Below are 6,000 nucleotides of genomic sequence, written 5' to 3'. Positions count from 1 at the left end.
ACGGGGAAAACCGCTGCACCCCTACGACGCACTTTCTCTCTTAAGGGTTGTTTTGATAATTAAAAATCACTTAATCACTCCCCGTAATTAATGAAGCATAAGAGTTGTTTGGTGGAGTTGGCATACGGGCGTAATCTATTTAAACACTCACCGACGTCGTCGGCTCGCTTGACTCACGTGACCTGGACTAGGATTGCGTTCCGTTAGCGGGGTTTAATACTGGCGGGTGGAGGCCGGGCTTTATGGCCTTCGGACGGACGACGTCAAACGCCCCCCCCCTGGAGAAGCCCGGCCTAGCTCGCGATAGACCCCGCCACGGTTTGGCAACCCTAGCTCCGGCAGCCGGTGTGTGCAGGTGTGTGCAGGTGTCGTCTCGTTACTGCGGAGGCAGTATGGCCGAGTGGCGGCGTCGTGGGGCCTGTGGAGACTGGAGTGTGCGCTCCCATAGCGGTGCGCGTGGCGGGCGGCAGTGACGCACCCTCTGAGGCGGGCGGCGGTGGCGCACCCTCTGTGGAGGGCGGCGGTGACGCACCCTCTGTGGAGGGCGGCAGTGGCGCACCCTCTGTGGAGGGCGGCGGTGACGCACCCTCTGTGGAGGGCGGCGGTGACGCACCCTCTGTGGAGGGCGGCAGTGGCGCACCCTATGAGGCAGGCGACGGTGGCGCACCCTCTGTGGAGCAATTTTCGTTGTGTATAAGATATGTTGATCCAGAAGTCATTGAACTGCGGGAAGATTTTCTGTCATTTGTTCCCGTGTATGATGTAAGTGGGGCTGGACTAGCAAATACTATAAAGAAAAATTTGGTTTCCCTTGGTTTGGATATTAACAGACTAAGAGGTCAGGGATACGATGGAGCATCAGCAATGAGAGGCCTATTCCGAGGTATTCAAGCTATTATAGCTGAAGAATACCCGAAGGCAATGTATACTCATTGTGCCTCGCATTGCATTAACCTCTGCCTAAACAATTCTTCAAAGATCCCATGCATTCGAAATTATTTTGGTATTATGAGTGAGGTGTGCAATTTTTTTTAGAGCTTCTCCTCATAGAACACATGTACTGAAAACCAAATTAAATTATTCACCACTGAACCACACGGGCTTAATGAAGTACTGCGAAACACGTTGGGTAGAAAGGCACGAAGCAGTTTCACTTTTTTGTAAATGCTCTGCTTCATGTGATTGAAGCTCTAGAACACATCACCGACGAAAACAAGGAAGGAAGTGCTGAAGCACAGATCCTTCACAAAAGTGTCTGTGACTTTATCTTCATTATTAGTCTTAAAGTCCGAGAAAATGCTTTCACTGACGTGTTCACTCTCCCAATGTCTACAGAGAAAATCCATAGACCTGGGTACAGCTCTTAGCCAAGTTCAGTTAGTTGGCCTAAAATTAGCTGATATGCGCAGCAACAGTGATGAAGAATTTGAAAATATTTTCAAAGATTCTTTAGAGCTTGCAGATGTTCTTGGTGTGGTTCCAGCAATCCCAAGATGTGTAGGCAGGCAGAAACATCGTGAAAACTACTCAGCAAATTCACCAAAGGAGTACTTCAGGAGGATGACTTTCATTCCTTATATTGAAGAAATGAGTTCATCTCTAAGTGAAAGATTCTTATCTCATAAGAATATTATTGTAGGATTGCAGTTCATCATACCAATGAATGCTGTAAAATCTAGTTTCAGTGATATACATACAGCTTTTAATCTCTATGCTGATGACCTTACAAAAACCAGTAAGGTCATGTTCAAAGGTGAGTGGGATTTATGGAAAATGAAATGGAAAAACTCCAAAGATGAGCTACCGAAGGACGCAATCACTGCAATGAAGAAGTGCGAAGAAATGTTGTTTCCAAATTTACATATACTTCTGGAAATTCTGGCCTCTCTGCCTGTTACCACAGCATCAGTTGAAAGAAGCTTTTCAACTCTGAAGAGACTGAAAACCAACTTAGGAACAGCACTGGTAAAGACAGTCTAAATGGACTCGCACTAATATCCATACACCGCAGCATACCATTAAACGAATATATATTGATTGAGAAATTCTCAAAGAAGAACAGAAGAATGCTGCTTGTTTAGATGGGTTAGTAAAAGAGTGGCCTTTAAAATTATTATGAACGTGGTTATAAATTCTTAATAGCAGTTTTAAAATTTTGTTTGGTGTTTTCAACTTTGAGATGATTTTTTGACAGATTGTAGATAACTTTTTTTAAATAAGTATTGAGTTTTCATAAAATCACTATGAACATATTCGAGAAAACATGTAAATTATAGAAGTTGTTCACTTTAGGTGTCTATACTGTATATAGGTACGTGTTTTGAGATTTAGTTATCATGGAAATATTAGCACTTAATTTATTTCTTTAGTGCATCTTTTTCTTTTTCAGATACCTAGTGTTTAATGTTTAAAAAGTTTAAATGGTTGTTATTGAAATGTTAGTATACACTTCTTAAGGGCTGAGTTTTTTAAGTATCATGAATGAATACGAGAAAATTATTAGGTTATATTTGTTCGCACAATGTGTTTACACAGTATGTAACTAATGTAATATTTGCATTTCGTGATCGATTGACCAAGGAAGCATTAGCCCTTGCTTAATGTAGATTTTTATTTAATGTAGGTATGTTTTTTATTATAAGATTATAAGTTTAGAAATTTTTACTTGAAATGCCAATATACTATGCTATTATTTTAAAGCAGTCCCGAGTATACTTTCTAAAGATACAATAAAAGAAAAAAAAAGTATATTCAGTACAAACAGTGCAGCTAAAATAGTATGAGAGTATTGAGATCAATGGATTGATTAAGATTTAAGAAAACACTTGCTTAACATATGTATTAGACTATTAGAGACGTAAGTCACGTAATTATTGTCGACAGACTAAGTTTAAAGAAATTGTATTTTAGTTTTAGTGTTCCTGCTTGCAAACCATTTGTATAAGTTGTCGCCGCCTCGTCTCTGGTGAAGATGTGGAGACGGGGTGGACGTCGCTCGGTCGTTTGGTAGTCGTGGTGTTTGCCCGGCGCCAGCTCTTAGGTAAAGCAGCCTCACACTCTGAGGCGCGAGTGGACCGTTCGGCCCAGTGCAGCTGACCGAGGACGTGCTGACAAGGAAGGTGCCCGCGGTCTCACAAGAAGTCGCTAGAGGAAAGTCTGGGAGCAGGAGAGAGCAATGCCCGCGGTCTCACGTAGAGTCACTAGCGGAAACGTTGGTAGTGGGAGAGAGGGATGCCCGCGGTCCTACGAAGAGTCGCTAGCGGATGGGTAGGCAGAGGGAGGAGGAAGTCCCCGGTCTTACTAGGTGTCGCTAGCTGAGGAGGAGAGAGAGGTATTCCAATAATTCCACTATTTTTTGTATTGGTGTTTATTCTCACAGATTGGATCTTTTGCATTTACAATAATAACATATATAACATAACTATAACACATTGTCTCTTTATATTTACACTGCCATCTGGTGACGAGTGGTGGCACTACCAGGGCCATGGCTGGAATATTGTGACGCAGACAGGGCTGTGACCCGGGTTTTTGTTTAAATAAACAGGAGGTACGACGTCAAAGTACTTTGAAGGTCATTTAAATAATAGTGAAAATTTTCAGACAAAAATATTTTGACAAATATATTGCATTACCTGCTAATTATATATTCTGTTTTGTGGTATGATAAACGCTTAAATAGTACCATTTTGCACCTTGAAATTCTATTTTTCTTCCGGGGCAGGAGTCCCGGAAACCCCCCCCCCCCCCATTTTTAGAGGACGGGCGAATGACGAAAGATTGCCCCCCCCCCCCCCCCCCCCAAAACGAATAGAAATCCTAGCTACGCTACTGAAGCCATAATATATTAAGCTTTATAGATTGTCACACTGGTTCAAAATCACACATTCTACTTCTAAAACAACCAAACTTTTGAGAAATTACAACAGATTCACCTACAACACTCAAAAACCAAATTAACGATACATAAATTAACAAACTTTCAACTACTCGCAATGTAATCAAATGGTGAAATCAACGATATTATTCACTAAGCAATATGGCAGACCTTCCCCTTACCGCTCCAGCCATGACTTCAAACCCCTCAACTAAACGATGTGTTTATGTTCCATCTGGTCAATTTACTTTTCTCTGGTTTCATGCGATTAAAGTAGGTTCGAAACCTCGACACCAGTGCGCCTTGCGGCAGAAACGACCATTCAAAACACGAAAACTGTAGTCAATTTTGTTATGTTGGTAGTGCGCCTATATAGTTTGTTGACATTTGGTACATTTTGTTTTCCTTTGCGATGGCAATATTTACTGCTTGTAAACAGATACAAATTCGGATTTCTCTCAAAAATTGAAATTAAAAAAACGGGACACATCCAAGGAGGGTTTGGGGGCGATACCCTCCAGCTAAGGGGGGTCCGATAGAAACAAACTTCTAGCCACACTAACTTCGTGTGTACATTACTTGAGATAAACCATCGTGTTAATTATGTGCTTATATGATGTCTGTCTTATCTGGTACTTCTTTATGAGTAAAGGGCGTCCGACTGCACAGAAGCTTACACATAATGAAGATGTATATATATTTTTTTAATTGAATTGGTCAGATAAAAAAGGAAAAGATTCCTTATTTTTGACAAAAGGAATTCAGATAGCCATTTCGTTTGTTGTGCAAAGCCGCATTGATTTATATTAAGAAGGAAAACATTCCACTTATTTAAATGACATTTTTAGCTATAGAAAGTTTCCAGTCAGTTTAAAAATAGAAAAGATCCAGGAATGTATTCCGTCTTTAACTGGCTTGGTAACGTCCTTACAGTTTGTGTGTTGTTTCTGTCTTGCAGCTAGCTGTTGCTGCTCTGTTCTGTTCCTTGGAGTTTATGTGCCTTGAAGTTTATACCGAAAGTTTACCGCTGTAGACCTTGTGCGTGTCACTGAAAAAGTGCAGTTAAGTCCTAGATAACAGCGACTTATAGCAGTTCCATTTATACATTTTTTTTATGTATTTAAATATTTTGGACATAACACATTGCAGTTTTGCACTGTTTGTCATGGTATTAATTACGAAAATTAATAAAAATACGCATACAGAAAAATAACTTCCACAGAAAAGTTACTTGCATGGAATTATAGTGCTGTCTGGTTTTTTAAAGGTTAAATATTTTTGTCTGTGATGTCGTCATTGTGTTGTACATACTACTATTTAATTTTCCTCACTGGTTAATTTAGTTCGACTAAAATTGATTCCGTCTTGTAGAAATTATTTTTCAGTCTTCATAATTTTTACTTTTATTTATTTTCGTAATTATTACACCATGACAAACCGTGCAAAACTGCAACGGCGTGTTGCCAAAAGACTTGACTACATCAAAAGTCCCCATTGCATCAAAAATTCAAAGAACGTATACAGTTTTTAACGCAGGGTATAAAATATGTTTTTCATTCCTACCGTCGTACTGCGGTGGTTCTAAGCTCTCACGGCCGGGCCGGTGCGACATTGCAGCACACTGCGAGGTGCGACACTCATTACACTCGGTATAATTTAGGGCTTACCAGTAATATACATAATTCATATAAAAAAATATTTAAACTACATCTACCGAGACATATGCCATTGATTTTCTTTTACAAACAATTTGATAGAACATGAAAATTAACACTAACAGATTTATGTTTAGAAATTGTAAATAGAGAACTCATGTCTATGTGTGGTTGTCTGTGGGAATGTTATATGTGAGAAAAAATATAAAAATAAAAATAAAATATTTAAATTTTAAAATTTTTAAATAAGAAATAAATAATTGTTTAAATTTCTTAACACGAAAAGTTTTAACCAAATGGGTCCTGAAAATATGATATCAAGATACAATTAAAGAATATGTAGGATTAATTCAGTAAAGTATTTAATACTTCAGATGCAATGGGTAAGTGAAATGATTAAATCAGTTTGAATCATGTGTTCATAATAAATATTCCAAATATTGGAAGTTATCAGTTAAAATAATTCAA

This window comes from Bacillus rossius, chromosome 1, assembly GCF_032445375.1.
Source record: "Bacillus rossius redtenbacheri isolate Brsri chromosome 1, Brsri_v3, whole genome shotgun sequence".
Taxonomy (NCBI): Eukaryota; Metazoa; Arthropoda; class Insecta; order Phasmatodea; family Bacillidae; genus Bacillus; species Bacillus rossius.
The sequence above is the reverse complement of the archived record's forward strand: the minus strand, read 5'-3'. Positions refer to the sequence as shown.